This window comes from Tenrec ecaudatus, chromosome 1, assembly GCF_050624435.1.
Source record: "Tenrec ecaudatus isolate mTenEca1 chromosome 1, mTenEca1.hap1, whole genome shotgun sequence".
NCBI lineage: Eukaryota > Metazoa > Chordata > Mammalia > Afrosoricida > Tenrecidae > Tenrec > Tenrec ecaudatus.
Genome location: NC_134530.1, coordinates 148,106,134 through 148,115,092, shown reverse-complemented (window position 1 = coordinate 148,115,092; position 8,959 = coordinate 148,106,134). Strand labels below are relative to the sequence as shown.

The 8,959-nt window shown below is 41.6% G+C and overlaps 1 pseudogene; it reads right to left on the bottom strand.

The window, feature by feature from the left end:
• Positions 1-4,736: 4,736 nt before the first annotated feature.
• Positions 4,737-5,934, bottom strand: LOC142436999 (presenilin-associated rhomboid-like protein, mitochondrial; annotated as a pseudogene).
• Positions 5,935-8,959: the final 3,025 nt, after the last annotated feature.

Here is an 8,959-nt window from a genome sequence, read left to right as displayed (position 1 = left end):
GGGGATGTCCAGTTACCTACAGATGGGCTTTGGGTCTCCACTCCATACTCTACCCCCCTCATTCACTGTGATATGATTTTTTGTTCTGATGATGCCTGATACCTGATCCCTTTGACACCTCATGATCGCACAGGCTGGTGTGCTTCTTCCATGTGAGCTTTGTTGCTTCTCAGCTAGATGGCCACTTATTTACCTTCAAGCTTTTAAGACCCTAGACACTATATCTTTTGATAGCCGAGCACCATCAGCTTTCTTTGCCACATTTGCTTATGTACCCATTTGCCTTCAGCAATCATATCAGGGAGGTGAGCACACAATGATATGATTTTTTGTTCTTTGATGCCTGATAACTGATCCCTTTGGCACCTCGAGATCACACAGGCTGGTATGCTTCTTCCATGTGGGATTTGTGGCTTCTGAGCTAGATGGCTGCTTGTTTACCTTCAAGCCTTTAAGACCCGAGACACTATATCTTTTGATAGCCGGGCACCATCAGCTTTCTTCACCACATTTGCTTATTCACCCACTTTGTCTTTAGTGGTTGTGTCGGGAAGGTGAGCATCATAGAATGCCAATTTAATAGTAGAAAGTATTCTTGCATTGAGAGAGTACTTGAGTAGAAGCCCAATTCCTTCTGCTACCTTAATACTAAACCTATAAATATATGTGCATAGATCTATTTCCCCAACATCATATATAAATATATTTGCATATGTATATGCCTTTATTTAGACCTCTATAAATGCCCTTTGCTTCCTAGCTCTTTGCTCTATTTCCTTTGACTTTCCTCTTGTCTCACTATCCTGCTCAGTTTTCATTTGGGTTTCAGTAATTCCTCTTGGTTACGTTACCCTTGATCACACCCTATCAGGCCTCCTATACCCTTCTCACCACCGATTTGGATCACTTGTTGTTCCCTTGTCCCTGGGTTTGTTAACACCACTACCTTTCCCCCCACCCCCACTTCTCCCATGTCCCCCGGAACAATCGGCCCTATTGCTTTCTCCTCCAGATTGTTCATCCAGCCTATCTTATTTAGACAGACCTGAGGAAATAAAAACATGCACAAAAGCAAGACAGAGCAAAACCAAGCAATAATATGCAACAAAATAACAACAGCAAACAAATGACAACAAAACAAAACACAACAAGAAAGAAAAGCTTGTAGTTAGTTCAAGGACTGTTGGCCTTTAAGAGTGTTTTCCAGTCTAGTCTGTTGGGGCACCATGCCCTGGCCCCAAAGTCCACCTTCAGCATTCCCTGGGGACCTTGCTGTTCCATTCCCTTGCTGTTCTGTTGCACCTCCTTAGTGTTTTGCCTTGGTGTGGTGGGGTCAGATTGGGCACAATTCCCACGCTGTGTCTACAGTTTTATCCCCTGTAGGGCTATGGGTCAGTGAGGGTAAATGGAAAATTTTTAATTGGATCCTTCTCACACCATAAACAAAAATTCAATATCTAAATATAAAAGGCAAAACTATAAAACTTTTAGAAGAGATTATCAGAGACTTTTTTTTTTCACTTTAGGGCTGAAAAGAATATCCTAGAGGGAAAAAAATCACTAACCATGAATGAAATGATGATAAATTTGACTGTTAAAGTAGTTTTTCAGTGAACTTCTGAGAAGAGGATCGTGTGAGCAGATTAAAATCCTGATCCTTTCCAACAATAAAAGCAACTAGAATCCTTTATTCAGCTCTGTGAAAACACTAAAATGGGCAATGAACAGCAGCAAGGTAGTTTTTCTGGGGAAATATTTTTAAATAAATATTTAAATAGTTAAAGAAGTGACTCCAATTCTTTTTAAACGTTTCCAAAGGGGGTGGGGGAGGGAATAGAACATTTCCTCACTCATTCTATGAGGCTAGCATTAGTTTGGTGTCAAAACCAGATAAAGAAAACCCAAGATAACCAACTGCATACCAATTGCTATTTTGAAAATAGATGTAAAGATCCTTAACAAAATATTTAAAAATTGAATTCAAGGGCATATTAAAAGGATCAACTGGTATGTGTCCCAGAAATGCAAAGGTGGTTCAACATTAGGCAACCAATCAATGCAATAAAGCATATTAATAGAACAAAGGAAAACAACCAAGTAATCACCTCAAATGACCCCAAACAAGAATCAGACAAGACCCAACACCCTTCATGATATAAACACTCGACAAGAGACCGATGAAAGGGAAATCCATCAATATGATAAGAGGCATTTATGAAAAGATCACTAACATCATTTCTTCATTCCCACTGCCATCAAGTCAACTCTGACTCAGGGCAACCCTGCACAGAGTTTCTGAGGTTTTAAGTCTTTACAGTGGATGACCTCCCTTTCTCCCAGGGTACATCTCATGGGTTTGGAACGCCCCTCTTCGTTAGCATGGATGCTTGCTTACCTGATAGTGTCCCTAGGACTAACATCATACCCCACCTGAATTTTGAGACCATCTCAAGAACAGACCGATGAACTAAATGCTAATGACTTAAGACCAGATGGGTTGTAGAATGATATCAAGGATATCCTACATGAAAAAAAAGCCAATGATCATTAAAAAGATGGGGGTAGGGGAGGGTGGAGAGGAAAATGGATGTCAAGAGAGGCTGAAGCTTGCTCTTGAACTTGAAGTAGTTAAAGCCAATGATAGAAGTGACGACATGAACAGGCTGAACAGAAGGCTTCAAAGGGCAACTTGTGAAGACAAACTATTACAATGAGATGTGCAACGTTCTGGAGTTAGAAGACCAAAAGGGAGGAGCACACTTGACATTTCTTCAGCTGAAAGAACAAAAGAAAAAAATTCAAGTCTCGAGTAGCAATACTGAATAATTTCACTTTACTGGAAGCAGCTGCGAGGACAGTTAATAATGTACTACATTGAACAGATCTGCTGCACAAGATCTCTTTATACCGTAAAGAGCCACGATGTCCCTTTGAGGACCAAGGGAGGTCTGACCCAGGTCTTGGTTCGTTCACTTGCCTCACATTCCATTCATGTGAATGCTACACAAATAGGAAGGGGGCTCAAAGAAAAATGGATGCCTTTGAACTGTGGTGTTGGCAAAGAATACTGAATATACCATGAGCTGCCAGAAAAGCAAACTAGTCTGTCTTGGAAGAGTACAGCCAGAATGCTCGTTAAAAGCCAAGATGGCAACACTTCGCCCCGTGTACTTTGGGCATGCTATCAGGAGGCAACAATTCCTGGAGAAGGACATCATGCTTGATAAAGTGGAGGAAAAGATAGAGGAAGGCCCTCAACAAGATGGATTGGCTCAGCAGCTGCAAAACTGTGTCCAAACATGGCAACAATTGTGAGGATGGCACAGGACATGGCAGTTTTCATGTGGCAGAGGGTCACTGTGGTAACTAACAGTGTCATCATCGTAGCCAGTGGAGAAAGACTGGGGGTTTCCCCCTTAGGATCATGAACAAGACAAAGATGTCCAGTCTAAGTACTTTATTCAATGTTGTACTAAAAAAAATCTATGTAGAACTGCCCCTTATGGCTTCAGACACTGTACACCTTTAAAGAATAGACCACCTCATTTTTCTCCTGAAGAGTGACTGGTGGGTTTGAAACCTTGACCTTAGAAGTTAGCAGCCCAATTCGTAATCCACTGTGACACTGGGGAATCTTGATACTATATATAGAAAACCTCAAGTAATCCATAGGAAAACCACTAGAGTTGATACATGAACTCAGCAAAGTGGCAGTATACTATTATCCACACACAAATCAATCATTAATGAGTAATATAAAAATAAATCTAAGGAAATATTCCAGTTGCAACAGTATCTAAAATAATGAAATACCTAGGAGTAAACCTACATATTGGGCTGCTAATTGCAAGGTCAGTAGCTCAAAACCATCAGCTGCTCCATGGGAGAAAGAGGGGGCTTTCTACCCCCATGAGGTAGAGTTTCAGAAACTCATAGAGGCAGTTCTACCCTGTCATACAGGGTTCGCTATGAGCCAGCATTGACTTGATAGCAATGAGTTTTTTAAGTTTAAGGAAGGAGAGAAATTACACTAAAAAATATCAAACATTGCTAAAAAGAAAGCAAAGACCTAGATAAATGAAAGGATCCATAGTGGTGTGGTGGGTTACACACTAGCATGCTAACTGTAAGGTTGGGAGGTCAAGTCCACCAGTCACTCCATAGGAGAAAGATGAGGCTGTCTGCTCCCAAAGATTCACAGTCTCAGCAGTCCTAGGAAAGGAACAGCTCTCCTCTGTCACAGAGGGTTACTCGGAGTCAGAATCAATTCAATAGCAGTAGATTGGTTAGATAAATGAAAGGACATTCCATGCTCATGGATTGCAAGACTAAATATCATAGATATCAATAGTACCTAAAGCAACCCATATTATCAGTGCAATCCCCATCAAAATTCTAATATCCTTCTTTGCATCAATGAAAAAGCCAATCTTCAAGTTCATATAAAATGGTAAGGAATCCAGAATAATCAATGCAATCTTGAAAAACAATAATAAAGCCAGAGGACTCATACCTCCTCATTTCTTATTTTACAAACTAGAGATATAAGCCTTTATTTCACCAACGCTGTCATAATCACCTTAACAAGGACACGTCTTGGGGCCCTCTCCAGCCCCTAGGGGCTCGAGGTGCTAGGTGTCTTGCTGGCAGGAGCACTGTGGGGGGCCTCAGGGCAGGCAAGGTCCTGGCTGTTGCGGCGGCACTCGCCAGAGGCACAATCTCATCTGGCTCCGGCTTTACTTGGGGCCACCTCCTTTTGGGGGACTGTTAGTCCTCATTTCATGCCAGATTTTCACCAGCGGCTCCCTGTTCTCACAGGTGAGTTCATGACCATAAATAATATAACATATTCCGAAGAGAGCGGCTCCCAGATGTGCTGCATGGTCAAAAAACTTCCCTCCCAGGTTCATGCCAGCTTTATCCATGGCAATAATGAACGTGAACATGGGGATAAAGATGATGGCGAGCCTCCCTTCTGGGATCCTGGTGCAGATAGCGGCCAGCACGGTCATGATGATGCCCGATGCCCTTATCTTCCTGTGGCAACTTTACAGACACAGCTGACAAAATTGGAAATCACGCCTGCTGAGAGGTACACTGCCTTGAACTGCTCCTGACCCAGAACATTTACTATGCTGGAGGAGACGCTCCACAGGACATACATGTTGGCGGCCATGTGGAACAAGGAGACATGACTGAACGTGGACAGCAACATGGGGGAACACAGGACCTTAGCGGCCGGATTGGACATGAAGTATCTGATCATGGTCTGTTGGAGAGAGGTACTTGCCACAGACGGAACACGACGGCGTTTGCTGCTATGATACCTGTCATAGTCCGCTGGCCATCACTTAGGTTATCCCACCACTTGTTAATCTCCTTTCTGAATTCTCCTTCTTTCTGGGGTCTGATGTTATCCAACCAGTCAGCTTTTAAACCATCAAAATAGCTCTGGACTCTAGATTTCAGTGATTCATATTGCCAGATAGCAGCTGATCAAAACGCACAGCCTGTAAACCCAACCGTGAAAACGAAAGGCTTTATCAGCGGCCTTATAGGCGAGGGAGAAGGATAAAAGACCGTTTCTTTGACAGGAGGAATCAAGGAACTTCTCCTGTGCGCTTTACCACTCAGGCCTGCGTCTGCTCTTTGAGGCTCAGCCTTCCTGGGTGGTTTCCTGAACCCACATTTTTGCTGAATAAAAAGGTTAAACCTGATCCTTATCTTTGGTGGCCAGTGCATTGGTACCTTGGGACTTGGGCCCTAGGTGGAGCTAGTCAATAAACTCCTTTGTTGTTTGCAAAAAAAAAAAAAAGGTTAAACCTGCGTCCAAGCAGCTGTGGCGGTGGGCTCCAAGCAGCCTCGGGGGGCTGCCAGCAGAGCCCACGCCTGCCCGCAGCCCTGGCCTCCGTGCTCCCAGCCTTGCCACGCCATCTTCCCAACCTCCGCCCCCCATGACCCAATCTCCTCTCCTCATTTCAAAACATATTTGCAAAGCTACAATAATCAAAACACTCTGGTACTAGTTGATAGACATATTGATTTTTGATAAGCGTTTCAAGTCTGTCCAATAGGAAAGGACTAATTCTTTAATAAATGGTCTTCAACTCAAAACTCACTGACTCTCTTGATTAGGAGCCCAATGCCTAACCCACTATACAACCCGGGCTCCAAATGTGGTCTTAGATGCTTGAATTTCCACATGCTGAAAAATTAACCAGGACCCATACCTCATATCACACATAAAAACTCAAAATATATCAAAGTCTTAAATATAACAACTAAGATCATAAAACTCTTAGAATAAAGCACAGAAGCAGTGTTTAGGAATCTGGTTTTTAACTATAGATCCATAGATATGATACTAAAAGTACAAGCAAGATCAAAACAAAACAAAAAACAGATAAATGGGATCCGATCAAAATGTAAAACTTTTGGAAATAGAGGAAAGAAGTAGGAACCAAAAGGTATTTATAGAGGTATAGCTATAGGCATGTATATATGTAAATATATTACTTTATAATGAAAGGGATAGAGGTAATGTACATATATTATATGTTAAGTATTAAGATAGCAGACAGATGTTGGGCCTCTACTCAAGGCCTCCCTAAGCACAAGAACAGTTTGTTTTGATAACCTGACACTCTTTGCTACTCACCTTCCTGACATGATCACTGAAGACAAAATGGGTACATAAGCAAACGTGGTAAAGAAAGCCCAGCTTCAAAAGATGTAGCATCTGGGGTTTTAAAGGCTTCAAGTTAAGTGAGTGGCCATCTAGCAGGGAAGAAAAAAAGCCCACATGGGAGAAACACACTAGCCTGTGGGATCATGAGGTGCTGTTGACAGGATCAGTTATCAAAAGACCCAAAACAAACAATTACATAAATGTGAGGGGGGTTGGAGTGGAGACCAAAAGCCTACCTGTAGATAATTGGACATTCCCCCACAGAAGGATTACAAGGAATGGATGTATCAACCAGGGTGTAGTATAGCACTTATGAAACATACATCATTCCTCTAGTTCCTAAATGCTTCCCCCCACCACCACCACTACCACCACCACCACCACCATGACCCAGTCCTACCTTACAAATCAAATCGGGCTGGACCAGAGTATACACACTGGTACAGATAAGAGTTATCAACACATGGAATTCAGGACAGATAAAAACTTCAGGAATAGTAGTGGGAGTAGCGATATCATGACGGTATGGGATGGTGGGGGCAGGCAGAGGAAGAAAGGGGGAACCCATCACAAGGTTGGATATATAGCACCCCCAGGGGAATGAATACAGAATTGTGGATGAAGAGAGACAATGGACAGTGTAAGACTTGAAATAACAACAATCATATATAATTGCTAGAGGATTCATGAGGGTGGGAGGGTGGGAGAGGGAGGGTGAAAGGAGGAGCAGATACCAAGGGCTCAAGTAGAAAGAAATGTTTTGGAAATGTTGATGGCGGCATGTGCACAAGTGTGTTGAATACAATTGAATGATGGATTGTCATGAGATTTTTAGGAGCCCTCCCAAAATGATTACTTAAAAAAAGTCTTTAAAACTTTTGTTCATCAAAGGATTTTATCAATGGAAGTGAAGAGACCAACTGTCAGATTGGGAGAAAATCTCTGGAGCCATATATCTGATCAGAGTTTAAACATATATTAAAACTCTTACAACTTAACCCAAAGACAAACAACCCAAACAAAAATGAACAAAGAAGGACAGAAAGCACGTGTGAAGAAGCTAATGTCATCAGTCATCAGGTAGATGCAAATCAAAGCCACAGTGAGATACTACTTCACACCCACTCAAATGGCTCTGATTAAAAAAAGACCAACTTGGCAAGAATGTGAAAGAAACTGGAATCCTCGTCTATTGCTGTTCAGATTGTAGACTAGTATAACCAATGTGGAAAACAGCTTGGTGGTTCCTCAGAAAGTTCACAGGATGCCCATGTGATCCAGAAAATCTACTCCCAGATATTTCCCCCCAAGGAATTACAAGCAGGAAATGTTAACAAATACATACACCAATGTTCACTGCAGCACCGTGTTATCCAAAAGGTAGAAACAGCTTAAAGGATATATGAATGGATAAATAAAATGCAATACATCTATTCAGTGGAATATTCAGTCATAATATGCAGCTGTGTGCTACAATATGAACCTTGAAAAGTTTATAGTGAGTGGAATAAATCAGTCACGAAGGGAAAAATAGAAAAAAATAGAATAAATAAATAAATAAAAGGGAAAAATAGTACATGATTCTACATGTATGAACTATCTAGGGTAGGTAAGTGTATAGCAATGAATGTAAATTAGTAGTTATTTGAGGTGGGTGGGAGGTAGGGAAAAAGGGGGACTCACTGTTTAAGAAACAGGGAGCTTCAGTTAAGATTGATGGGAAAATCTGGAAATAGACAATAGTAACGGTTGAACATGACAAACATTAACTATTGTTACTGAATTGTACATCTGAAGAATGTTAAAAAGAAAATGTGTAGACTTTGTTGCATATATTTACCACAATAGAAATAAAATGAAAACAATTGGGAGGAAAAAACAACTGAAACGACAGTTCCAGGGGACATGGGAGACAGGGAGGCAGGGAAAAGAAGTGGGTGGTAACAAACCCAGGGACAAGGGAACAACAAGTGATCTAAAATCAATGGTGAGGAGGGTGTAGGAGGCCTGGTAGGGCTTAATCAAGGGCAATGTAACTGAGAGGAATTACTGAAACCCAAATGAAGGCTGAACATGATGGAGGGACAAGAAGAAAGTAAAAGGAAATAGAGGAAAGAACTAGGAGGCAAAGGGCATCTATAGAGGTCTAAATACAGGCATGTACATATGTAAATATATTTATATATGATGATGGGGAAATAGATCTATGTACATATATTTATAGGTTTAGTATTAAGGTAGCAGATGGATGTTGGGCCTTTACTCAAGTAC